The sequence below is a fragment of the Lygodium microphyllum genome, chromosome 2 (genome assembly GCF_053477565.2).
Source record: "Lygodium microphyllum isolate KBCC chromosome 2, Lygodium_microphyllum_v1.1.10, whole genome shotgun sequence".
NCBI classification, from domain to species: domain Eukaryota; kingdom Viridiplantae; phylum Streptophyta; class Polypodiopsida; order Schizaeales; family Lygodiaceae; genus Lygodium; species Lygodium microphyllum.
The window spans coordinates 13389956-13416352 of record NC_141136.1 but is presented as its reverse complement, the minus strand read 5'-3'; positions in this window follow the sequence as shown (position 1 = coordinate 13416352).

Below are 26397 nucleotides of genomic sequence, written 5' to 3'. Positions count from 1 at the left end.
CTTTTATGTTGTGTTTTCAATAGAATTTGATATTGATTCTACTTGTTGTTTTCTTATAGAGTTTATTTGGAGCAAGAGACAAAGGTGTTAATCTCTCTCTCTGTTTGGTTTTTTTTTTCTGCTATCTTTTCAATACAACATGATGTTAGTTCTAACCCTTGTTGTTATTTTATTGTAGAGATCATTTTGGGTGACATTCCATAAGTGCTTATCTCTCTCTCCCTCTCTCTTTCTCTCTCTATGTTTCCTCTTTTCTACTATTTTTTTAGTATACTTTCATGTAAATACTAACTCTTTGCTATTATCTTTTGCAAAGATCAATTTGGGCAAGATTGGATAGGTGCTCATTTCTTTCTCTCTCCTGCGTACTCACACACTCTCTCTTTCTTCCTCTCTGCATTATCCCTTTTCTATTATCTTTACAATGGGGTTTGATTCTAGTTCTAACTTAAGAATCAATTGTTGTTGCAATACTTAAGAAAAGGTAGAGCAAAGATTCTGTAACTCAATTTACGAGTAAATCTGCTATATTTTGTGGTGCCAAATTTTATTTATTTAATTAGTGACTTTTATGTTTGATGAGATTGATGTTTTCTTTCGTCCATCATTTGCAATGGGTTTTGATCAGCTGTGATTCAATATTATCTTCAGCAGATCAGCTTATATGTAAATTGGTCATATTTTGTATTGCTTCTATTTATACAATTATCTAAATATTTTTTTGTTAAAACCGATTCATGCAAGTATTTTTGTTAAAAGGGATTCATGTAGGTATTTTTTTGTACATGTACATATTGTACAAGGTTTAGGTGAAGCACATAATTCTCAATCGACTATTTTGATGTGGTGAGTGATTCCTTTGTGTTGGATGATATTGATCTTTTTATAATCTTCTTCAAGGAAATGAACTAGAACTTGAGCAATGCAATGAGCATGCTGGCTTTTAGTTGACCGTCCTATTGTTTTCATCTTTGGACCACTATATGCACTACTGAAAATGTATTTTCAGCAGCCATGGAACAAAATTCACCAAGTATAGATTCTTCAGCTTCATCTTCTTCCATCAGCTCTTCTTCATTGTCCTATCTTGCACGTGATAGCATGTCAGAAACTAGATTTGCCTTTCCTGCAATCTGATTTAATTCGGGTTTGAGAGATTTAATATATGCAATCCATCTTAGCATAGCAATGTTGGGTGTAGAGCAGTTGGCAATCATGTCCAAGAGTGGAAGACAATCAGTTTCTACCACTACGGAAGCACCTATAAAGTATTCATGATCACACTTTAATGCTGTTACAACTCCCCACAATTCCCTTTTTACTTGTGCATACCTTCTTTGGCATTCACTGAGAACTTTTGCTCCAAAACAAATTGCATACATGTTAGCTTCAAGATCCTCTTGGCCAACAACCCATCCTATCCCAATGGGACTTGTATCCACAATAAGGATGATGGGTTGACCATTTGAATAATCACCCCTTTTGAGAGTGGGGACTGAAATTAACAGCTTCTTTAATTTATGCATAGTGAGAGTATGCTCATTACCCTAAGAAAATCTTTGGCCTTTTCTTAATAATTGATAAAGATTTTCAACTACATGAGAAAAATGTGGTATCCATATGAGATAGAATACACATGCACCAAGAAATCTTCTCACCTCTGAAACATTTGTGCATTTTTCTTGCATTCTGTTGATGGCATCTATCTTGATTGGAGAAGGTTTGCATCCATAGGGGCCACATAGATGACCGACCACTAAGACTTCTTCTACTCCAAAAATTGACATAGCTCTAGAAAGGGTAAGATGTACCTCTTCTAGCCTTGTTACAATCATGAATATGGTTAACTACAAATGTCCTGCAGCCATCTTCATCAAGCTCCTCATTCTTTTCATTGACTTCACATCCCTTGATAGGTACATCATCAAGAAATGGAAGAGTAAGTTGTGGAATAAAGTCCCTTAAGACTTTGTGCATGGCATTCATCATATGGGCTACGGAGTTTGTTGCACCTTGTGGTAGAGTGCACACGCAGACCAATCCAAGAGGTGTCTTCATTGTGGTAATGTCTCGGCTTTCTAATGAAAGCTTAAATTGGTTATATCCTGAATATAGGTCGCCCATAGAATAAATTGCTCTACCTACAAAAGCTTCAGCAAACTCATTAACAATTGGACCCGAACCAATATTTTGGATTGTGACACAATTAACAGACTGTAGATCTTGAATGAATCGTTAAAGATCCATTTTCCTGGGGCACGCTAAACCATCAGTTTGAGTAGGGCGCTGAAGAAAGTTCTAAAATCTTCATTCTGATCTTTTCATTTAGAAGTTTCAGTAATTTGGACAAATGCACCCTTGGAACAGGAATAGGTTTGAGGTTCCAAGGCATATGTGGGGTCATCAAAACGACCATGAGAGGCACAATATTTGGATCCACATAGCCTATTTCACTTGGTTGAAATGCAAAAGCTTTTCCATGTTTCATTAGCATTTGCATAAAAGAGTGTTTTTCAGTTGGTGAAAGGAAAGAATTTTCACCTATTTTGAGCTCTTTTATACTTTCAGATGTGAACTTGTGACCAATGTTGGAAGGATCACAAAGACTTGGCTAATTTGCTGCCCTATCAGCCAGCCCTTCACTTTTAGGAGGCAGTGATACTGCCACAAGTTTGACTTTCTTATCCACCGTCTTGTATTTTGTCTCCACTTGCACTTCAACCTTGTTGAGTAAAACAATGTCTTCTTGCTCAACAAATTCTTGAATTATTTGATAAAAATCCAATGTACATAATTCTATGGACTGATTTTCTACTTGATGTTCTGCATGAGCAGCTACATATATTTCAGCCAATGTGTCAGTAGTAATCAGTCCAAAAAAATGCCCGAAATATCTTCATTTTCAGCCATCATGTCATAAGTTTTCAATTCTCTTTTTACATTACATAAATATTTTCTTTTAGTCTTAGTCATGGCCAAAAGAGACTTATAGCAGCCCATACTACTGGCTATACATACATGCAAATTTGCTAGAGACAGAGTTTCTATTGCATAAGGAGGTTCAATCTTTTTACATGATGCACTACCATAGCCTCCTTTTATAGTAGTGCAGCCCGAAAATCCTTGAATTATCGGGCATTAGGAGGCACAGGATAATTATGCAGTCGATCTCTGTTTTGATGATGGTTAACACACACAGTAACAAATTGGACAGCTCATTCATTATCCTTGCTTTGGATTCGAGCATAGGAAGAACCATCATCAAGAGCTTTTGTTTCCAAGCGGGCTTCAAAAATGTAAGGTTGCCCAAGAATGATAGGGTAACTATGAGAGTCTTGAACAAAAAAGTAAAAATTGTATTTTATGTCTCCAATAGTTACATGCACATTAGGACATGCAGCATATAGCTCTCCAGAAGAGTTGTTTGCAACTCTCATTTTCCATCTTGGATCAACATCTATGGGCCATCCGCCACTTTCGTAGAGACTCCTTGTCATGACGTTTATCTCCAAGCCATGGTCTAAGAGTGCAATATATGTCTTTTTCTCTAATTTTGACGACTGTCTCCATTGTTGCTCTTGCCCAATGCATATGAGAGTAGTGACTGCTTGGAATGAATCGAGCCTCTTCCTCCTCATGCATGTGCTGTAGACGGCCTTCTTTTTGAGAGATGGACTGCCCAACTGGTTTGGACCAGTCGATCATTACATTTTTAGCTTTCACTTCTTTAATTTTTGCATTCATGTTTTCTTTATCTTCAGCTTCAATTATTGTAATTAATTCTTTAACTACCTAAAGATGAATTCCTTGTGAAGTCAGCTTCTTCATCCTGCACAAAACTTGAAGAACTTGCAAAAAAGCATGCACTGTTGCTTCATCACCAACATATTGTCTTTTCCTTTTGATTACATTAATAATTATATCATGGAATTATCGTTTGGCAATTCTAAGAATTTTGCTTGAGGTGAATTCAATTTTGCTTCCTAGAATTTGTTCTTCTAGGACTCGTTTGAGATCGGTTGTAGATTCTATGTCAAATTGCAATTTGTAGCATGGCTGCTTGCCTTTCTTCTTTCCTTCAGTCTTCTTTGTTTATGATGCATCTTTTCAGCAAGCTTTGGTTGTTCAGGCATTCTTCTAGTTATCCATTTTGGAGGGCCAGAAGAGGAAGGCCCTAGTTCATCTTCTCTTCATCTCTTTTCTTCAATCAAGACTTCTTTATGATTGACGTTAGCCAAATGTGCAAAGGCAAAAAAAGAATCTACCGGTTCTTTCCAACCAGTTATTCCTTGAATGCACTGACTGGCGTTAGCCAAATCTTCTTTGGTTCCTTTACCACGTTCCATTTGATCTAGTGCATGCATCTATACTTTAGATTGCACATTAGCTTTATATGCTTTCAAACTTGATTTAGTTGGCTTAATTTGTAGCCCATAGGTAGCCGCATCAATTGCTGCATTATTTACAGCTAAATCTTCTAATCTTTTCTTCAATCCACCATTGCCAAAATTTGGCTCCAATGGAAGACCAATTTCAACTGCATGTATTTTTCCATCTTTCCAAAAGACGAGCTTTTGTGCTTCAGCCTCATGAAAGGCAGAACACTCCCTCTTATCATGTTGTTCATTGTCGCACCAAATATAGCGCCTCTTAAAGCCTTCTCTCATGGGTCTTTGAGTTGATGATCGTCCTCGTTCTTCAACTTTGGCATCCAGCTTCTCTACTTTGGAACTAATTTCTGTAAGATTCACATGAAGGTCACACATACTTTTAATAAGTTCATCCATGACATAATTTTTAGAAGGAACAAAAGAAGAAAGAGTTGGTTGATTAGTCAAAGGAATAGGGGATTTTGAAGGTAGAACAAGCTCCATCAATGGAGTTGTTGAAGTTGAAGTAGAGCCCAATCTTAGTCGCATCCACTCTCTTCGAGCAATCATGTTAACTACATCAATAACATCTGTCCATGCAGTCTTGACTCCTGATTCGGAGGTAGCATCTTCTAGGCGATCAGCAAGTTTTTCTTGCAGAATGGGATCTGTAGCCTTAAGGAATAATTCAATCTTCTGACCTTCCATACTTTGTTGGTCTTCAGCATCAAGTTGTCCAAATTTACTTTCAAATTCATGGTATAGATATATTGCAACTAAACCTTTGTTGGGTTTTTCAACCTATTCAGTGAAACTTTTCTTCTTCATAAGGCCAGAGTCTTCTAAGAATAATTCTTCACGTAGGGCTTTTTTGAATGCAACCCAATCCGCATATTGTTGGAAAAGACCATGGATTCTTTCTTGAAGACCATGCTTGGCTAGTCTGGCAAGATAACGGCTCCATGCATGTTGCAATACACCAAAAAAGAGCATTTTCTCAACATACAAACGAAGAAAACAGAGACATTTTGACCATTAAATTGTTTTAATTCACGCCCAACTTCTTCTAGGACCTTGATAGCTGTGGAATCAATCTTCTTTTCTTCTTGCCTTTGTTGTTGTTGTTGTAACATTTGGATTTGTTGTTGTTGAGTCTATTGCAATATGTGCACCAATTGTTGTAGAGTATCTCCTAAAGAATCCCCCATCTTGGAGTTCTCTTACACCGACCTTCACGTCGGGTTCACCAATGTCGCAGCGCGTAGGGTTGAAGGTCACCACAGGGGTTTGGCAAGAGAAGAAGTTTGGGGGTTCAAGAGCTTAAACTCTAGAGATGGTAGAGATAAGAGATGGGTTAAAGGTTTCAAGCCAAGTGACAGCAGGGTGAAGGTAGATTCAAGGAGAGGAGTAGACGGAAGAGAAGGGGTTCAAAGAGATTGAAGATGTAGAACAATACTTCAAAAAAAAAGAATTAAAAAATATAGAAGAATACTAACAGAGATAAAGCCTGTCAGTTTCTTTCAACATTATGAGAAAATATAACTCTAATAGACAAAAACGTGTACAAAATAATACCTTCCTCTATGATGCTCAGATCGCCAATGTGATCCTTCTAATGGCTCCGAAAAAGGGGGATTAAATACCAGAACACCTGGCCAGAATCCTGCCAGATCACTCCTTCTTCATCTCCCACTTTCAAAGTGTTGTTCAGTGCCTGAAAACAACGATTGCGTGTCGCGCGATTTTGCTAATCTCTCTTTTGACATAAAATCCTCTCAAAATAGTTTAAAGCTACATGCTTTCTTTTACATGTCATCCTAATCTAGAAGTTGTCTATAGTTTTGTAGATTTTTTTTACAATAGATAATATCTAGAATATTAAAAATTGACTAAAATCTAATATTTTTGAGGCATGGACACTAACACTAATGTCTAAAATGGCATTGGCTCTCTAAATCTAAAAGGAAGCCACACTCTAAATTTTTTTACACGGTGTGTGCATAGCGGCACGACACCGTGGTGGAACAATGTATGTGCTTGCTACATTAGGTGACCTTGCTAAAGTATCAAATCTGCTTCTCCTGGAGAAAGAGCTGAAGGGGGAACGTGTTAAGCAAAGAAGGAACTTCTATTTTCATCGGAAGTTGGCCCCTCCTCTCCACCGATGAAAAAGACAAGGAACGAACGAGAGTTCTTGTTGGCTATCAGCTTTTTGTATTTGCCATTACTATCAATCATCGCATGTCTTTTTCTTAATGAATATAAGATATTTTACTATCCCTGTAAATAAATATTTATTAAATAAATGTGTGATTCATATAAGTGTGACAATAATGTGTGGTACATGAATGACGCATTCGCATACGTTAACATAATCTAATTTAATTATATCAATGCGTAGTACTGCACTTGCGATTGTGCAAAGCATAAGCAATAAAGTAAATCCTATCTGTACGTATTACTACATTTGATGCTTGCATACGTTAAACAAAAATTAAGAGTCGTGCATTTCAAGAAGCAAAACAAAGTAACTTTACTCAATTATTTGAATTCAGTATACATCGTATGATATATTATGTATATATATATATAAATATTCCAATGTAGTAGAGTATACAAATTTTTTTTTGCCTTCCAAGATGCTATGGAGTCCCCTTGCCGTGTCAAGGCCTAATGATAAAGTTCATGTCTTTATATGTGATTGTGATGCGTTTTGCATGGATGGCCACTAGCTGTGTATCATTGAACAAGTCGATAAGAAACCCCTCTATAGATGTTTGCAGGGCCTCCATAGCTACAGCAATCCACCTTCCTACTAGTGGTTGGGCCATTCCGTACTCGTGCCCAAAATCTTCCCATCCCTTTTAGCTCCAAGTCTTGCATGACTTCCCGAATAACCTTATGAAAATATATTTTTGGGATGAGAAGCTCGTATTCGTGTTGGATTCTCCTTATCTCCCGAAGGGTGACAGTGCCCAGCTTCCATCTCCTCTTCTTCTGTGGTGGGCATTGTGCTCTATGGGAAGCACATGCTATTGCACTAGAGGAGGCTCCACCTTGTGCTCTAGGTGGTGGGCCTTTGCGTGAGGTCTTCCCATGGCAGAAACGGTGATATGCTTGCTTGGTGCATGCCATGCAAGGTCAAGGAGGGCAAGACGAAGAAGAGACAGAGGTTAGGGGTGTGAGAATAGAGGAAGCAAAGAAAGGAAGATGTGAAAATGAGAAGAATAATAACTTTCAACCCATTTAAATCCCAAAATCGGGTTAATGTAGCTTTATACACATTGTCCATCATGTGATCGTAAATCCATAACCTTTTATCAGAATGCGACGAAACTTCACAGGTGCACTCGTATCAAGAGCCCAAATTATTATTTTTCAATTTGGGCTCATTAGGTGGTCAAGACAAATAATAATAATTTGGGCTCCTTAGGTGGCCAATATTTTCAAATAATAATAATTTGGGCTTGTTAGGTGGCCAAGAGCCCAAATTTGGGCTCTTGGTATGAGTGCGCGTGTGAAGTTTCATCGCATTCCAATACAATTTAGTGTTTTAAAAATTATCCCACGCCAAAATTATGGATGGATTGATAATCGAGAAATCAACATCGCAACTACTGGCCCTTAGAAACTTCGCACCACATAGACTATACAGAGGCTAGCAAAAACTGTAAGTAAGAGTTGAAAATACAACGAAGATGCATAGTCAAAGTTGAGAGCAAAGGACAAGAGTAAAAATTTAATTCATATTTTAAGGGCGCGTACAACAGTTTTACACTGGGACAGTCATATGTCCAATGCACGAGGACAATACTATGCCAAAAAAGATAACATTACAAACTATGTTCATTTCATTGGAATAAATGCATCCTTCACTGTTTGAAGATTTCTTACAAGATGAAAGTCCTTAGGAGTTACAATGATGTGCTTCGCATGTATTGCACAACGTTTAACATCAGTTACATCAAGTCAACTAAAAAGGCCTCTGTAGCACACTGTAGAGCATGAAGACATTTTTTTGTGAAGTGATCAGGTCTATCCTGACCTTGTGCCAAAAACCACCTCCTGCTTTCTGTGCGGTAGAGGTCTTGCACAATCTCATGAATAAGTCTCGAGAAGTTCGCCTTTGAAATGATAAGATCAAAAGAGCATTGATACCTCCTGATTTCTCTCAGGGCCACTATACATGGCTTCCACTTTTGTTTCTTGTGGGGATGCTGAGGAGGACCCTTGCGAGGGCGGCTTGAGGAAGTCGGGTTAGGCTGAGAAGGGGGTGCATCTGAGCTAGTAGATTCTCCAAGGGGTTGAACAGGATATGGGGCTCTAAAAGGAAGCTTATTTGCAGCTACCTTAGACCTAGCCACCTTTCGTACACATGAGATGTGAGAACTCAATGAATAAGATAGAAAGTGAAATCCTCTTTTATATAACCCTAAACTGTAAGACTCATTCATATAGATGCACACTCTCTCTTTCTCTCTTAAACTATGAATTGCATTCACACTGAACACATTGTTCATCTTTCTATCTTAGCTCTCTTCGAACCCATTTTCTGCCTTGTCAAAGCCTTATTTCTAGCCACTTGGCATGGTTTTCTTTGGCACTTGAGGCTTCATAACTCACTCTTTTAGTAACACGACATGATTCCATCATGTCTGCAACCGATTCATCAACACTTTCATTTGCTCTCTTTTGCGAGAGTTTAGCTTCGTCCACTACTATAATCCTATACCACCAAGATAGCAATTGGATCATTGGATTACTACCATTCACCCCTCCACCATGATCGGTTTTTCTTTGATATGCATCATGCGCTATCCAAAGTGAAATTTTCATCCCTTGTGTGGACCAAACTCTGATGCTTCCCTTTTCTACAAAGTATGGCCCATGTGCCTCAAGGATATGCTACAAAGACAGATATCACACATGAGTAAAACTATGCTCAGTAGTTTTTACAATTTATATAATTTTAAATTATTAACTTAGTATGTACCATGTAATGTGTGATAGAGCTTTTGGCCCCACACTTCCACCATGTCTTCGTAGAAGCTATGCACAACATCGATAAATTCTTGCTTATTTTCATTGTCAAACACCATCTTGCAAAGTAAGGAAACCAATTTTTTAAGACTTATCCAAACCTTAGCTTTGGCCAGCCTTGTTTTTCCTCCATTACTTCAATCAAAAACTACAAAATGTAACTTTTTCCACCCATTGTAGTCATGTGGCCTACGAACCATGACATTTCCTTCCTGATTTATGGGTACTGAGAGAAACTTCCTAGCCTTTGCTCCTCCAAAGCAAGGCTTTTTTGGCAAGTTACCAGATTTTCATGATCTCTTCTCATCTTTTTCAATCGTCACTTGATGCTTGTGTAGCTCAATTTTTTATAGCACTAGCTCCACATTCCTACACATTACAATGGCTTTAAAAGCATGCAATGAAAAAATGTGAATAAGATCCAATGGAATGTTGAATATGGGCTTCCAAGTGGGATCTTCTCTATTGCGCATCGGTGCAGAACTTGTCACCCTTTGCCAATTCTTCTTTCTGTCCTTTCCTTCTACCCTCTCTATCAAGAAATATAGGCATGGATTCTTTGTATTTGCACCATTGGAGATTCCACACATGCACTTTAAAGTTTTCAAGTCTTCTGCAAGATGCCATTCAACCAAGTATTGACCATACCCTTCAACCGAGAGCATATCACCATGTTCTTGATGATCAATGATGCTTGGAATGCTTTTGTGCATAAAGAACAACTACAGCACCTCAAACGTTTCCTTAGGAACTTCAAATGAAGTGAGCTACCACACATGATGCTTGGATTAAACACTAAAGTTCCCTAGGTTGTTCTTGTCGAATTGTAAAGCTCTATTCATCAAAGTTACACTAATTCTTTCAAGCTTTACTCCTTTGACGATCTCACTTTCATCTATTTTTATAACAAACTACAATTTACAATTACATTTCTCAACAGAAATATTGTAGTACATTACCATTTTCGACTGCACCTTATACAAATCTAAATAGTAATTGTTGAGTTCAGTGAACTTCACCTCATATGTATTTTTGGTCCCAAGCTTTAGTGTTTCCATGTATTGAACATGCATGGGATCTCCTATCAGCTCCAAAACCTTTGTATTAAGTTTTCGTCGGACCTCTATTAACTTTGAAGGTTGAGGAAGAGGCTCGATTCTATTTCTCTTCAACACACGACCAAACCCAACCTTCACACCTTTGAACATCTTTGAGTAAGTCGTTGTGCTAATACCAACCCTGTCACAAATGGATTGTGCATCCATAGCTGAGAACTCATTTGACACATCTTTTAATGTGCACTCAATAACCTTTTCCTTCACAGCCTTAAACTTCAAAATGTTTTCCAATGTACTTACCTTCAACAATCTACTAATACATGATCCACCCTCACCCTCACATAGGTTCTCATTCTGAGCTACCTTACATGCTTTGATACGTCGCTTCCACTCGCTGCTATTCACAATTAACTCATTGATTGGCTTCTTCTTTCGTTTGCACTCCTGTGTTAGCTTGCTATTGATCTTTCTCAGGTCATCTAATTGTGCCTTTGCCTCCTCATATGAGATACCAATGTCATGGATAGTGTCCTACATTGAAATATTTTGATTGTTTTGTTAAATTATAATGCTATTCAACTGTATCACTTGTCCTATGCTGTTGTATATGAAGTTGATGTGCAACGATCACATCATGATAATTTTTTATGGTTTCTTGGCAAGTTATAAATACTTTGAATGACTGATCATTAAGCCGCCTATTGTAACCGAGAAACCCACTTTCATCCTCGCACATATACTTCAGCAAACTTATGATTCTTGAGAAAGTTGGAGGTATGTTGTTTAAGGGGTCAATTGGGTAGATTTCTCCATCAACCCACAAGTCCACATATTTCAATCCCATTTTCTTGTAACTCTATCAAACCTAAGGGTTGATACTGGTACGCTGAGTTCTTTTGAATAATGGGGCATATTCAATCTCTACCTCAATATGCAACTCCTTCTTTCCTGTATTCATTTTACTATTAATAGAAATGGGGAGCCTACTTGGTTGTCACATGAGGTAGAGTGGAGATGCACACAAAGGTGCCAAGGGAAAGGAGGATGCAAGTAATTTACTCTGTTAATGAAGGTTGCATAAACACAGAGAAGAGGTCACAATAGAGCCATGAGAGAGTATAGATATGGGGGAAAATAGCTCAGAGGGTAGGAATGTCCAAGACTTTTCATATTTTAGACATTTCTATTTTACCTCCAAAAACATTTCCAAAAAACACGAAATTTGACCAGTTGGTTTGTTTTTTGACCAAAAGCTAGAATATAAAAAATCCCCAAAATATCTTAAAAGTGAAAGGAAAGTGGAACCCAAGAGAAAGAATCTTGGCAATGAGAGCTATGGCGGACGGAGAGCATGAGCAGAGAGAGAGAGAGAGAGAGAGAGAGAGAGAGAGAGAGACTCAAAAGTGGAAACTCCAACAATCACAATGTGTGGCGCCGGGCCTTCCTTTATTCAAACTATCACAAAAATAATAAAGAATAAGTGACTGTGACAGGTGCCCCCCACCTGCAATGTGCAGTGGACCCCCAATAACCTCCCATTTAAAGGTGAATCTGCGCCCCAGTGAGAGAGAAAAAAGAAAAGACAGTACAACATGTACAACAGGATGAGAAAAAAGATGTCATCTCATCCAATGCCCATCAATCTCCTGAGGAAGGCGAAGCGCTCAGTAGTGAGGCTCTTCATGAGTAAGTCTGCAAGATTCTGCTCAGTCAGAATCTTGAAAAGGTTAACAAACCTGTCCTCAACAACCTCGCAAATGAAGTGATACCCCACCTCAATATGTTTTGTCTTCGCATGGAAGACCGGATTCTTGGCCAAGTAAATGGCACTCATAGAATCCGAATGCAGTATAGGCATAGCATCTGTCATACCAAGGTCTGCAATCAAATGGCCTAAACAAATAGCCTCTTTGCAAGCCTCTGTGGTTACAATATACTCTGCCTCTGTATAGTAGAAAGGATCGTACACTTATGCGCCCTGGACATCCAAGAGATAGCCCCTCCAGTATAAGTGAACACATAATCAGAGTCAGTGTACCCCACGATTCCTGTATCCTGGCTACCATAGCAAAGACACATATCTGTTGTGCCTTTCAGGTACCTCATGATACCCTTAATGGCATCCCAATGTTTCTTGCCAGGTGTAGCCAAATAACATGCCACAATCCCAACTGCAAAAGCAATATCTGGACAGGTGGCTATCATGGCACACATAAGACTACCCACGGTTGATGCATAGGAAAACTTGACCATCTCGTCCCTCTACTCATCTGTCTATGGACAATCGGCCTATGAAACCTTCACATCAGAAGATAATGGACAACCAATAGGCTTAACATCCTACATACGAAAGCCCTCAAGGACTTTATGAATGTACTCCCTTTGTGATAGATAGAGTAGTCCTTGATATCTATCACGCATAATGCGCATACCAGGTATATGAGAGGCATGTCTATGATCTTTCATCTCAAAGCTCTTCTTAAGCTGAGCCTTAAGAGCATCTAGCTCTTCATGAGCTATCCTTGCTAAAAGCATGTCATCCACATAGAGTACCAAAATTAGTAAAGAACCGTCACGGGATTTCTTCTGTATAAGCACGGATCCATAGTATTGCAGATGTAGCCCTATGACTGCATGAATGCATCAAACTTATGGTACCATTCCCTAAGTTCCTACTTCAAGCCATATATACTCTTCTTTAGTTTGCACACTACATGTTCCTTGCCATGGTCGGAAAAGCCCTTAGGCTGCTCCATGTAAATCTCATCATGCAAGTCCCCAATGTAAAAAAGCCATCTTGACATACATCTGGTACAAGTCTAGATCAAGCTGTGCAACCAAGGCCAAGTCTAAGCATAGGGTAGTCATCTTGACCACATGAGAAAAGACTTCATCAAAGTCAACACCATGCTCCTGCTTAAAACCCTTAGCAACCAATCGAGCCTTGTACGCTGGCTTGGGGTGTCCAGGGGTACTTTTCATCTTATACACCTACTTGCATGGCAATGCCTTCTTACCTTGAGGCAAGGAAACCAAACGCCAAGCCTGATTATTATGCAATGAGTCAAGCTCAGACTACATAGCCCTCTCCCAAGAGTAACAATCACCCCTGTGCATAGCCTCATCATAAGTGAGAGGCTCTCCTGCATCTGTAACCAGTACATAATCCATACAGGGCGCAAAACGGTCAGGAGGTCGTTTATCTCTAGTAAAATGCCTCAACCCAGGTTCTGTTTCCTGACCAACATCCTGTCTAACATTAGCATATCTAGCATCTGGGCCATGAGCATCAGGTGATGCTGCACGTTGTCTAGCTGGCCGTGGAGCGGGCTGAACGGAAGCAGGTGGCTCCTCCTGAAAGATAACTCTGTGTACCTCAACCACTTTCTCAGGCTACATATGCATTTTTTCCTTATGAAAGATAACATCATGGCTGCGGATCACTTTTCATGCCTACGGATCCCATAGACGGTAAGCCATCTCTCCTGCATCTCCATAGCCAATGAAAATGCATTTGACACTCTTAGGATCCAGCTTATTGCGTTTGTCCTTGGGCACATGGTAGAATGCCTCACATCCAAAGACACACAAATGATCATAAGAGGGGGGCTTTCCTGCCCATACCTCCTCTGCAACTTGAAAGTCAATGCCACTGCTAGGCGACCTGTTAATGAGACGCACTACAGTAGTAACTGCCTCAGCCCAAAAGTGTTGCGGTAAGCCAGCCTGGCTAAGCATGCTACGGACCCTTTTCTAAATGGTCCTATTCATGTGTTCAACCATACCATTCTAGGGAGGGATGTAAGGAGCGGCCAACTGACACTTAATACCCCGCTCATCACAAAACTGCTCAAAAGCATGTGATACATACTCACCCCCATTATCTGACCTTAAGCATTTCAGCCTATTCCCAAACTAGTTCTCTGCTAACGCAAGCCAATGCTGAAATGTGTCTAAGACATCGGATTTTCTCTTGATAGGATAAGCCCAAACCTTACGTGAGTAATCATCTATGAAAGTAATAAAGTACTTTTCTCCACCGAGTGACTTATAGGGCATGGGCCCACATACATCTGAGTGCACAAGAGCTAAGGACTCATCCATGCATTTCTTATTAGACTTTTTATGCGTATTTCTAGTACGCCTGCCATACAAACAATGATCACAAGAATCAAAATGTGAAGAGTCAAAAGGTGGAAGATATTACAAAGCACGGAGCATTTTCATTCCTTTAAGGGACATATACCCCAAACGAGCATGCCAAAGGGATACATGGGGGATAGAACCCACAGACAAAACATGATCCAAGGTAGCTCTAGATACAAATAAGGGATAGAGGCTGCCAGACTTGGCACCTCTTACAAGCACAAGCCTGCCATGAGTAATCTTACATGCAGAGTCTCCAAAAGACACAAAATACCCTACATCATCAAGCTGTCTAGCTCACATAAGGCTACGAGTCAACGCAGGTATGTGGCATACATCATGCAAAACAAAAGAACTGCCAGAAGGAAACTGTAGCAGCCTAACATCTCCAATGCCCACAATGTCAAGAGACTTGTCATCAGCAAGACGCATAGAACCATACATGGTACGATAGGTATGAAACCAATCTCTATAGGGTGTCACATGAAAGGACGCACCCGAATCCAAGAGCCAGCACTGCGCATACATAGAATGTATCTCAGAAGCCTGTAAGGCATCGCATGAAGAAGCTGCAAGTATGTAATCATCATCTAAATTAGTGGCCTACATGACATTAACCTCTTCTATCTTCACACTGGACTTTGCAAATACAAGACTGCGCTCATAAGAATTTTCTTGCACTTTTTCTTTTTCCTTTTCTTTGCGCTTATCATCGCGCATTTTATGGCACTACGGCCTAATATGTCCTGCTTTCCCACAATAATGACAGGTAAGATCAGACTTCCGTCCACATGACTTTTTGCGACCACATGACTTGGACGTGAACTTCTAAGAGTCCTTGCCCTTATGATCATTATCATGCCTGCCATGTCTTCCACCTCTAACGGTCAATGCATGTGAAGAGTGGGAAGCATCATTGTTTCTCCTATTGATTTCCTCAGTCAATAAAGCACTCTCAACATCTTTGATTTTCAGCCCATCAAGCTTGTTTGTGCATATGGCAGTACGGAAGACATCCCATGATTCAAGCAAGGCGCCAAGCAGAAATAACGGGTGCAAGTTGTCTTTGAACTCAATACCCTGTGACAACAGACTCTTCATGATAGCATGAAATTGACTGAGATGAGATGTTAGGAAGGTCCCCTCTTTCATGCGAAGGTCCATTAACTGCTTCAGCCAATACATCTGTGATGCAGGACTCTACTGTGCATAAAGCTCCTGAATCTTCTCCCATAAATCCCATGCACTCTAATTCTCATCTTCAACAACATTATGATGGACCTCTTCTGAGAGTCACAAAATAATAGTAGACTTGCATAGTTCATCAGCTTCCATCCAAACATCATCATCCATATCCTCAGGTTTAACACCATTGAAACACAAGGGTTTAATATGCAACTTTTGCACCAAAACCTACCATATTTTGGACTTCCAATACCCATAGTTGGTACCATCCAACTTGGCAATGTTAAAGAGAGTTGTGTCTTTCAAATCACCAGCCATACTGTCCCAAATCAAAGAAAAAAAGAAAAATTGTAGGTTGCTATAATTAGCAGAGAATGCACTAAAACCACTGCTAAAATTTGCTAAAAGAGTGGATATCACCAAGAGAAGCACCTGTCCACCAAATATAACCAAGATAACCTCAAATTGTAAGCATTACTCTCATAGAAGTGCTCAAAATCTACAGATTTCAGCTTGCTATAATAAATGACATCAGCATGTAAAATTGTCCCAAAATGAAGCAATCATTGATACATATGTCACTGCAACTGCCATGTAGCAAGATACATCCAACAGTGAGTGTCCAGGGGCAAGAAGGTACCAAGAACTGTCAAACCAATAACATGTCAAGCAAGAGACATCTCATAGGTCTAGAAGTCATGCATGTAATGGGTCTCATGGTAAGAGAAGAGACCAAGCACAAGCAACACTGATAGAGTAGGAAGCTCAATGCATAACCATCCAAGATGCATACAAACCTGACAAACCTATGACAACAGAGATAGGTGCCTACCCCAATAGGCGTATCAAATCAGCCCACTATAGACTAACTGCAAATATAAAGCTCTCAAGAGAGCAAATGCATGTAACTATCCCACAAGCTCAAGCTCAAGTGTAAATAAGACTTTGTGTATATCCAAATATACCAAGAGGCTCCCACTGGAAGTGAAATCAGATGCAAAGAGAGCAAGCAACGCTCTAATACATCGAATACATAGCATTAGACATGCCAAGTCCCAGTAGGGTACATCCGGAGCATAAATCTCAAGCTATCTCAGACCTGTAAAGCATAAGCCTGAAAGCATTCAAAGAGCATGTAACTGATAACCAAATGTAATGCCCAATAGATCCAAAATGCTCAAATACATATGAAGACAAAGCTCCAAGTAACTATCAAGCATGGGCAAACCAAGTGGCATCCATATCTAACCAAGCATAAATGCAAGAAGCCTAAATGTCAAGCAGTGACAATAGGCATAAACCGGTCCAAAATATGCCAACTGAAGCCAAATCCCAGTGATGATGACCAAGGCAGAGCCTATTCCAAGCTCAAAAGCATTCTGGAACCAAGAAGAAGCATTTGACAACCTCCAAATACATCGGTATGATCATTCAAACCTCCAGTAAGCACCTTGTATCCATGAACCAATACATACACCAAGTAAATGAGCTTCAGTCCACTATATTATAGCAAGTAATTTAATGTTAAATGAATCTCAAACGGTGCTCAAATCTACTCCAAATCAATCCCAAAGCATAAACATAGCATCCCATAACATCCGGGCATCATCGGGCATCAATAGGCATCAAACAGAAAATGCCAAGAAGTATCAAACAGTAGATGTCAAGTGCTACCCTGTTTTGACAGTCCTGGAACTGTGTATACAACAAGGGCTGCAGGGGAAAGCACTCAAACCAATCACCGGGAGTCAAGCACTAATGTCGGGGAGTCCAACAATGATCAGGAAGGTTGCCAAGAGTGCCGAGAAGCCGAGGAAGAGCAAGAAAATGCCAGGAGCACGTCAACCCAGCCCCCTAAAAATTCACCGCAATTTGCGCTGGCTATTCCTGGGGGCTGGGGGGTCTTCAACAGTCCTCGAGGGCACTTGGCAATGTCGAGGGGGCTCAAATGCAGTCCGGGAAGAAGCCAATGAAGGTCCGGAAGCTTAGGGAGGAAATGGGAAATCAAAACATACCTGCAAATGAAGGTGCCATGACTGCCATTGAAGCTCGAGTTGAAGCTCTTCAAGTCCCGGCTAAAGAGAATGTCGGGCAAGCTCCAATGCATTTGCTATGATACCAGTTGAAAGGGAAGTGGAACCCAGGAGAAAGAAGCTTGGCAGTGAGAGCTATGGCGGATAGAGAGCAAGAGTCAAGAGAGAGAGAGACTCAAAAGTGGAAACTCCAACAACCACAATGTGTGGATGGGTCTTCCTTTATTCAAACTATCACTAAAAGAATAAAGAATAAGTGACTGTGACGGGCACCCACCACCTGCAGTGTGTAGTGGCAGGTACTGTCAGTGTAGTAATACACGGGTGGCTAGGCGGAGGCACCTTTACCCCCAACAAAAAGGAACTTTCAAAATTTCATTTTCCTTGTTCTTGATTAAAAAATCAATTACCTCGTATCTATTAATCATTTTGCATTGAAAACAAAGCACCACACTCCCATAACTAACTCCTTTTTTAATATAAAATTTGGCTGAAAAAGACTTTTTGAATTAGGAGAGAGAAGGAATCTGAGTATATATTTGTAGATAATATAAAAAATGTAAAACAAGATTGCAAAAGTGGAGAGAGAAGAGGATTATTTTACTATTCTTCTCTCCCCTTTTCCTTGTTTTAAGGAGGAGAGAGAGGGGGGGCTAAAAGGCCCATTTGTAAGTTTAATTTTTTCCTAATGTAGACTACAATTTGGAATTGGTACTCCTTTTGTGCTTCATTGATGTATGTCATATCCTAGCTTTGACTAAAAGCCTTATTTTAGTTGGACATTGGATGATAATAGGTACCATGTATCTTTTGTTGTCTTTGCATGGAAGATCACTCACAGTACTCTTGTTTTTACTAAAGGTGCCAAGGTTGGCAACCTCTATCCCTTGCTTGTCTCTGGGTCTGCTAACCATGTTTTGACAAATTCCTCTTCCACCTGTATATTTATGCCATCATTGCCTTGGATACATGTCTTTGAAATGAATAAAAAGAATGAAAGTACGTACTCATTTATTTTATCTTCTACATGTTGATTACTCATGTTTTGATTCTTGTAATCATTGTCTTTATGGCTGGCAGAGACATGTAACTCTCATAAAAAGTCTAGTTCCACATACATAGGTGAGTTGTTGGATTCTTGTGTATTTAGATGTTTGTGATCCCATGTCATATAAGTCATTAAATAACATGAAATACTTTGTTATATTCATAAATGATTATTTGCATAAGGTTTGTGACTATCCTATTAAGTAAAATTTGGATGTTTTACTTGTAGGGATTTCTTGTTATGGTTGACAACTAGTCTCAACATAGGTTGAAATGCCTAGATCCAACAATGGGAATGAATATGCCTCTAAGGCATTTGAGTATCTTCATGATGAGAGGAATATCAAATGTCAATTGATCACTCCATACACCCCTCCCTAGAATGGTATTGCAAAGTGTATGAATATGACTATTTAGAAAAGATTCTATAGTATACTTAGTCAGGTAGGCTTACCATGGTATTTTTGGATTGAGGTAGTTACTACTATTATTCATCTCATTAATAAATCCACATACACTACTCTTGGTGGTAGAGTTGTAGAGGAGGTTCGATCTAGTGAACCCCCTCATATGCATACTTATGACTCTTTGAATATGAGACTTTCTACTATATTTCCAAAGACAAGTGCAATAAGTTGGATTCAAAAGTTTATCTTTCTTAGATATAGTGATGCTAATAAGATGGGCTATCACCTTTGGGATCTATAGGCTCAAAAGGATATCCACAACCATGATGTTATATTTTATGAATAAGAATATCTATATGAGACTAGGGTAGGTGATTGAGGTATGTAGGGTGCCTATTGTAGTAGCTAATGATAATATAGTGACCCAAGATCTGCCTATTGTGCAGAATCATGATGTTGGACAGAAAGGACATGGCATACATGCCCCACAGCTAGTCTTAGATATTCCCCTAGAACTGTTGAGATATCAGCTCCATTCGTGATATGCCAGGGTGACCATTGTGCATTTATGTCACCACTTGTCAGTTGTAGATGCGGTTGGTACACCGCCCATGAATAATAGCTAGATGATAGCCATCCTTATCTACTCTAGTTCATGGCTCAGTTAGTATGCCACCTTAGTTATTTGAGTTTGGTTTGAGACCCATATATAGGGTTCTTCTGTTTCTTTGTATTTGAGTTCTTTTTGGCTTACACAACTAAGAAGAGGAAAACTGTTTTCAGCATCCACCTGTGTGTGTATTCCCCCATTGTGCAAGCAAGAAAGCTACAAGTGAGACTCCTTCCTTCTCTCCCACAATCTTGACCTCATATCCTCCTAATCATTTTGAGCCCTCTATATATTATATCATGCGATAGATATTGGTGAGTCTTTCACTTATGAGGAGGTTATATGCAAAGGTAATAGTCCCTCTTGGAATGTCACAAATCGCGTGATGAGGGTACTTGCTTAAATTACTATGCCAAATATATATATAATACACAAGAGAAAGCTCACTCAAGAATTAGAGACCAAAACTTTTTCTTGCTAGTTTTTCTTTCTTCTTTGTCACACAATATAATGTAGACAAACTATTGACTCATCTATCCAAGCACTCTATCATCAATATTTGCATGTGTTGAGGTTGCCATCTCAATACTCCACCTCAAGCTTAACCGCATCTCTACACCCAATGTCCTTGTGAAAAATGTTAGATATCTAATCTTATGTGCTCAATCTCTCCTACAAGTACCTTTTCTCTCACAAAATGGTAATACACCTCAATGTGTTTTGTCCTAGCATGGAATATTAAGTTTCTAGATAAGTATATATTACTCACGTTGTCACAATGAATGACAACTAGACTATCTCCCTACACATCTAAATTACTAATTAACTTTTTCATCCATGCCACCTCACATGCTGTCATAACAGCATCTCTATACTCAACCTCGATACTTGATAAAGCAATTGTTGGTTGCTTTTTGTTGCTCTAAGTAACTGCTACACTACCAAGGGAAAACATGAATCTACTAGTAGATCTTCTACATCTATATACCCAAATACCTACACATCCTTACTTGCCTCATAAAAAAGTCCATAATGCAAGATAGGCTTTACATATCTTAGTATACATCTAACTACATCCAAATGAGGCTCCCTAGATACCTATATAAATTGACCCACAAGTCCAATAGCATAGCTTGATTTTGGCCTTGTGATAGCTATGTTGATCAAACTAAAAGAGGGTTACATGCCATCATATCATACTTGGATAACATATCCAATCTACATTACCTTTGGAATAGCCATAGACGATCAGCACATTTGATCACATTAATAGCAATAAAGTATCTTAGTTCACCCAAGCCTTTCATCTCAAACTTTTTCTTCAAAAGGTCCTTGACATTAGCAATCCCATTATCACTATCACATGTAATAATCAAGTCATCCACATAGATGGCTATGATGATCATACTTGCATCACCCTTTCTCACATAAAGTGAGTGATCTACATCAAAAATGTAAAATCCAATGTTGACAAGATATTCTCCTATTTTCTCATATCATGCTTTAGGTACTTTAGCTTATAGAGTGTGTTCTTTAGCATGCATGCATATGTAGGATGCTCTATATCCTCATAACTTGCTAGCTACTCCATATACATCTCTTCTTATGAAAATTACCATGCAAAGAAGGTATTTTTTACATCCATTTGTTGTAAGCTCCAATCTTTGGTAATTATCAAAGCAACCACACATCTAACAATTGCCATCCTAATAACTAGACTAAATGTCTCTTCATAATCTATGCTATATGTTTGTGCATAGCCTTTTGCAAGAAGCCTGGTCTTATACCTACTAATATTTACATTCATGTTTTGTTTTATAGACCCACTTAAAACCAATAGCTTTATTTCTATGGTACTATATCCCAAGTTACATTGGCCTCTAATACAACCATCTCCTAATCCATTGCTACATCCCAATGAGCATGGCTAGTATATCACAATTTGCATGGTGGGGAGACTTACTTGAGCTACTATGCCAAATGCACACATCATACACACAAGAGAAAGCCCACTCAAGAACACAAGAGAGATGGAGTCCAAAATATTTTCTTGCTAGTTTCTCCTTCTTCTTTCACACACAATACAATGCACACAAAGTATAGATAAGATAGAACAAAAAGAAAAGTATCCTGCTAAGTCAAATAGTACATAATTGACTATAATAATCACTGGTGCTATAACTATGTTAGCTATAGGTAGATGTAGCAAACTAAATATAATAAGTGATAAGTTAGTGGCCATGTGAAGATCATAATGTCCACTGACGTGCTAAGTGTGGATGTGTGGACCCATCCAACCAAGCGGCCCATCATCAATGTCCACACATGTTGAGCTTTCCATCTCAACACTCCCCCTCAAGCTCAATTGTATCTTTGTAACTCCATGTAAGCTTCAAAGTTTTTGAACCTTCTCTATACCCAATGTCTTTGTGAAAATGTTAGCTATCTAATCTTGTGTACTAACATATACCAAGTCAATCTCATTTGCAAGTGCATTCTCTCTCACAAAGTGGTAATGGACCTCAATGTGTTTTGTCCTAGCATGGAACATTGGATTCCTAGCTAGCTGTATATTGCTTGTTGTCACAGTGATGACAACTAGACCATCTCCCTACACATCTAAATCACCCAATAACTTCTGTAGCCATACCAGCTCACATGTTGCAATAGCAGCACCTCTGTACTCAACCTTTGTACTCAATAAAGCAACTATAGATTGCTTTTTACTACTCCACGTAACTATTTTCCGACCAAGGAAAAAATGAATCCATTGGTAGGTCTTCAATTAAACATGTCTCCATCTATATATCTAAATACATATATGTCCTTACCTACCTCATAAAAAATTTCATATTGTAAAGTGGACTTCACATGTCTCCATATACATCTAACTACATCCAAACAAGGCTTTTTAAGCATCTACATAAACTAATTGACAAGGCCAAAAACATAATTCTAAGTCTAACCTTGTGATATTCATGAAAAGAAGACTCTCTACTATTCTCCTAAACATCATAGGGTCTTCTATCTCATCCCCAATATCAACACAACTTCACATTTTGCTCCAATGGCATTGAAAGAGGCTTACATACTGTCATACCATACTTAGACAACATATCCAAGTCATACTACCTTTGGAGAAGCCATATACCATCATCACATTTGATTACCTCGATACCAAGAAAGTATCTTAGCTCACCCAAATCCTTCATCTCAAACTTCTTATTTAAATAGTTCTTGACTTCTGCAATCCCACTATCACTGTCACATGTAATTATCAAGTCATCAACATAGATGACTATGATAACTAAATCCATATCTCCCTTTCTCACATAAAGTGAGTGATCAACATCAGAACATAAAAGCCAGCATTTATAAGATACTCTTTGATCTTGTTATACCATGCTTTAGATACTTGCTTCAGTCCATAGAGCACCTTTTTTAACATGTACACATATGTGGGATACTCTAAATCTTTATAACCTGCTAGCTATTCCATATATATCTCTTTTTGCAATTCACCATGCAAGAAGGTATTCTTGGCATCCATTTGCTGCAAACTCCAGACTTTGGCTCTACTACCCAGGCAATTACATATCTAAGAGTTTCCATCCTAGCAATTGGATTGAATGTATGTGCATAATCCATGTCATATATTTGAGCATAGTCTTTTGTAACCAACCTAGCCTTATACCTACTAATAGAATAATTTACATTATGTTTAATTTTGTAGATCCACTTATGTCCAATAGCTTTCTCACCCTTAGGCAATGGTACTAAATCCTAAGTCTTATTGGCTTCTAATGCAACCATCTCCTCATCCATTGTTGCATCCTAATGAGCATGACTAATAGCCTTCTCAAAAATAATTAGGCCCAACATCCTCAATCACCTTTACTATATAAGCATAATGATGAGCCACATAACCTTCAAAATTAAATCTTTTAATAGGATATTTGACCTTGCTAAACTTGCATACCACTAGATCACTTACTAGAGCCTTTACATTACCATGTACTCTCTATGCACCTTGTATCTTGATTGTTCAAGGAATACCAAGCTCATTATCCAAACTCTCAAAACCATTGAAATCTCCATCAAATCCCAAATGACTAGCAAATGTATCATTACCATCTGACACTTTCTTTTTCCCTTTATCTTTACTTGCAACACTAGTAGATGCACCTGAAGATGTGGGACTGGTCCTTAGTCTCCCAGACTAATGGCTAACTGTAGATGTAGTACCATATGATATTTTTGATCCACTAAGGCTCGATGATTCTTGCTTTTCTTTCTGCACATAACTGTCATCATCATCATCTAATGTATCACCATTAAATTCATACTAATGGCTTATCTCATCAAACATAACATCTCTGCTCACTCTGAACTCACATTTGTGACAGGATTATAACAACGATACTCTTTCTTCTCTAAAGAGTATCTAATAAAAATGTATTTTTTATACTTTGGATCAATCTTCTTTGTCACAGCTCATATGGCACATGAATATATACAATACAACCAAACACTTTCAAGTGTAATACATTCAACTTCTTGTCTGAAAAGCATTCTTCCAGGATCATCCCATGAGTTGCATCTTTGGGGGTTTTTTTCATAATAAAGACAATAGTATGAATAGCTTCAAACCCAAAATGTTTTGGAAAATTCTTTTCATCCATCAATGCCCATACAACTTCTGCAATGTCTATATTTCCTTTCAACAAGTCCATTTTGCTGTGGGATATACATGCACAAGTAGATTGTCTCTTTAATCCATAAGACCTCAAAAGTCACTTAACTTATTAGAGAGGTACTCTTCCCCTCCATCAAATCTCAAATACTTAACTTTCAAGCCTATTTTGTTTCAATAGTAGCCTTAAAAGTTTTGAAGTGCTCAAATACATCACTCTTTTTCTTCATGAAATATACCCATAGATTTTTTGAACAGTCATCAATAAATGATCAAATATTTACTGCCACCAAGAGATATATTTTGTGTAGGCTCCCAAACATCTGTATACATGGCATCAAGTACATTCTTGCTCACATCTCTATGATGCAAAAAAGGTTGTCTGCCTACTATCCAAACTGACATGCTTCACGTACTTTATGAAATTCTATAACTCTAAAATAAAAAAACTCTATAACCAACCCTTTGGATTGTATTAATTTCAACAATTTGCACATTTGAATATCTAATATGTTTGTGCCATATTTCAATGTCTGAAACCATTCCTTTGTCTTTAGCATTCATAGTAGGAATTCTAGAATCTAAAGTGAACATGCTGCCAACTCTACTTCCTTTTACGACCGACCTACTACACTTTTCATTAAAGTTTTTTACAAAATAATATTTTTTATTAAATTGAACTTGTAACCCTTGCTCTACCATTTGACTAACAAATGCTAAAATCTTGGTGATGGATGACACATATAATACATCTGACTAACTCTTTGTTTGGCCATCATACAAGGATAAGAGAACTTTTTCAATGTGAAACTAGGTGGTATAAATCATCACCTGTCTACACATAACCTGGATTTTGTAAATCTTGCATCTCTCTAAATCATTTAGCATAACTAATCATATGATTAGATGCATCTAAATCAACATACCATATATCATCATGTGTTCTCTTTCTTGTAACAGCATTCATCATATGTTGTATAACAAACAAATGCTCATTGTTGTCTTCATTCGATCATGAAGATGATGCATAGTTTCATTGCTTTAATTTATCACTGTGGATATCATCCTTCTTAGCATAACAATGGGCTACAATATGACATATTTTTTCATAATAATGACAAATAATACGAGAACTACCAGAACCTCTATTCTACCATCTGCCTCTTTCCATAATCCCCCTACCTCTAAAGTTTTCACGGCCTCCTAAAAGCTGCATTTCACCAAACTATTGATTCAACCTATTTTATTGGTTATCACCAACACATCCCATACTATGGTCTCTTAAAGAGGAGTTATCATGTCCCCTTCCTGAATTTGAGTAAAATCCTTGGACCTATTCATCATTTGTTTCAAATGATTCACCTTGCATGTTGATCTCTTCAATCAACATGAGAGAGACCACCTCATCTCAAAAATTAGAAACGGCTTCCATACATACACAGAAGTAACAAAGGATCTCTAGGCTTTCTCATCATTAAGGCCACCCAAAGTAGATGAAACCAAATCATCATCATCAGATATTCCATCAATAGCTACTAAGCCATCTGGAATACTTCTCACTTTCAAAACATACCCATTTATAGATATATTTCATTTCTTCAAAGTATTCAATTGTTGCATGAGTTGAATATTTCATGCCTTTGTATTTACTAAAAACATATTCTTAAATATTGTCCAAGGTACATGTGAAGTTTTTGCATTTCGGATATACCCCAACATAGTGTTGTCAATGACTGCAAATAGCCAATACATCACCTTTTTGTATTTTGTATTCCATTCTTTCCACACCTTTAATTCTTCTACAGTCG